The sequence below is a fragment of the Lampetra fluviatilis genome, unplaced genomic scaffold (genome assembly GCF_964198595.1).
Source record: "Lampetra fluviatilis unplaced genomic scaffold, kcLamFluv1.1 SCAFFOLD_1512, whole genome shotgun sequence".
In the NCBI taxonomy this organism is placed as follows: Eukaryota; Metazoa; Chordata; class Hyperoartia; order Petromyzontiformes; family Petromyzontidae; genus Lampetra; species Lampetra fluviatilis.
Window position 1 is genome coordinate 1 of NW_027621285.1, and position 2,500 is coordinate 2,500.

The 2,500-nt window shown below is 47.0% G+C and overlaps 1 long non-coding RNA gene across 1 annotated transcript in view; it reads right to left on the reverse strand.

Moving 5' to 3' along the window:
* Nucleotides 1–106: 106 nt before the first annotated feature.
* Nucleotides 107–2,500, reverse strand: part of LOC144955040 (uncharacterized) — a 7,948-nt gene continuing 5,554 nt past the window's right edge. Inside the window, exon 3 of the long non-coding RNA XR_013641480.1 lies at nucleotides 107–185. This is a non-coding gene — a long non-coding RNA (uncharacterized LOC144955040). The remainder of the gene's footprint in view (nucleotides 186–2,500) is intronic.

The following is a 2,500-nucleotide window of genomic DNA, read 5'->3' on the forward strand; positions in this document are numbered from 1 at the left end:
AGTGACCCCGAGTGACCCCCAGTGACCCCGAGTAACCCCCCAATGACCCCGAGTGACCCCCCAGTGACCCCTGAGTGACCCCGAGTGACCCCCGGCGTGGTGGACTCACCTCCCTCTGCTCGTCCACCTCTGTGCTCAACCACGACGTCGTCCACGCTGTCCACCTCCGTGTTGCATTGCGTGCCCTGGAGGGGGGGGCAACATCATCAGCAACATCATCATCAGCATCATCATCATCAGCATCATCATCATCAGCATCATCATCATCAGTAGCAGCATCATCAGTAGCATCATCATCAGCAGCAGCATCATCATCAGCAGCATCATCATCATCATCATCAGCAGCAGCATCATCAGTATCATCATCATCAGCATCATCATCAGCAGCAGCATCATCAGCAGCAGCAGCATCACATCAGTAGCAGCATCATCATCAGCATCATCATCATCATCAGCAGCAGCATCATCAGTATCATCATCATCATCAGCATCATCATCAGTAGCATCATCATCAGCAGCAGCATCATCATCAGTAGCAGCATCATCATCATCAGCAGCATCATCATCAGCAGCAGCATCATCATCATCAGTAGCATCATCATCAGCAGCATCATCATCATCAGCAGCATCATCATCAGCAGCAGCATCATCAGTAGCAGCATCATCATCAGTAGCAGCATCATCATCATCAGCAGCATCATCATCAGTAGCAGCATCATCAGCAGCATCATCATCAGTAGCAGCATCATCATCAGTAGCATCATCATCAGTAGCAGCATCATCAGCAGCAGCATCATCAGTAGCAGCATCATCATCAGCAGCATCATCATCAGTAGCAGCATCATCATCAGCAGCAGCATCATCATCAGTAGCATCATCATCAGTAGCATCATCATCAGCAGCATCATCATCAGCAGCAGCAGCAGCAGCATCATCATCAGCAGCATCATCATCAGCAGCATCATCATCAGTAGCATCATCATCAGTAGCATCATCAGTAGCAGCATCATCATCATCAGCAGCATCATCATCAGTAGCAGCATCATCATCAGTAGCATCCATCATCAGCAGCAGCATCATCATCAGCAGCATCATCATCAGTAGCATCATCATCAGTAGCATCATCATCAGTAGCAGCATCATCAGTAGCATCATCAGTAGCAGCATCATCATCAGCAGCAGCAGCATCATCATCAGTAGCATCATCATCAGTAGCAGCATCATCATCAGTAGCAGCATCATCATCAGCAGCAGCAGCATCATCATCATCAGCAGCATCATCATCAGTAGCAGCATCATCATCATCAGCAGCAGCATCATCATCAGCAGCATCATCATCAGTAGCAGCATCATCATCATCATCGAGCATCATCATCAGCAGCATCATCAGTAGCATCATCATCATCAGCAGCATCATCATCATCAGCAGCATCATCATCATCAGTAGCAGCATCATCAGTAGCATCATCATCAGCAGCAGCAGCATCATCATCAGCAGCATCATCATCAGTAGCAGCATCATCATCATCAGCAGCATCATCATCAGTAGCAGCATCATCATCATCAGCAGCATCATCATCAGCAGCATCATCATCAGTAGCAGCATCATCATCATCAGCAGCATCATCATCAGCAGCATCATCATCAGTAGCAGCATCATCATCAGCATCATCATCATCAGCAGCATCATCATCAGTAGCAGCATCATCATCATCAGCAGCATCATCATCAGCAGCATCATCATCAGTAGCAGCATCATCATCAGCATCATCATCATCAGCAGCATCATCATCAGTAGCAGCATCATCATCATCAGCAGCATCATCATCAGTAGCAGCATCATCATCATCAGCAGCATCATCATCAGCATCATCATCATCAGCAGCATCATCATCAGTAGCATCATCATCAGTAGCATCATCAGTAGCATCATCATCAGTAGCAGCATCATCATCATCAGCAGCAGCATCATCAGCATCATCAGCATCAGCATCATCAGCATCATCATCAGTAGCATCATCAGCATCAGCATCAGCAGCATCAGCAGCATCATCAGTAGCATCATCATCAGCAGCATCATCATCAGCAGCATCATCAGCATCATCATCAGCATCATCAGCATCAGCATCATCATCAGCATCATCAGCATCAGCAGCATCATCATCATCAGCAGCATCATCATCATCAGCAGCAGCATCATCAGCATCAGCAGCATCATCAGTAGCAGCAGCATCATCAGCATCATCATCAGCAACAGCATCAGTATCATCAGGGTACGGTGGGGTAAGGTGTGTGTGTGTAGCTGAGTCGGTGAGTATGTTGTGAGAATGTAAGGGGTGGGGGTATGTGGGTATGGTTGGAGTACGTGTGTGTACGTGTCTGTGTGTCTGTGTGTGTAAGTGTGTGTGTGTATGTGTGTGTGTGTATGTGTGTATGTGTGTGTATGTGTGTATGTATGTGTGTGTATGTGTGTGTATGTGTGTATGTGTGTGTGTGTGTA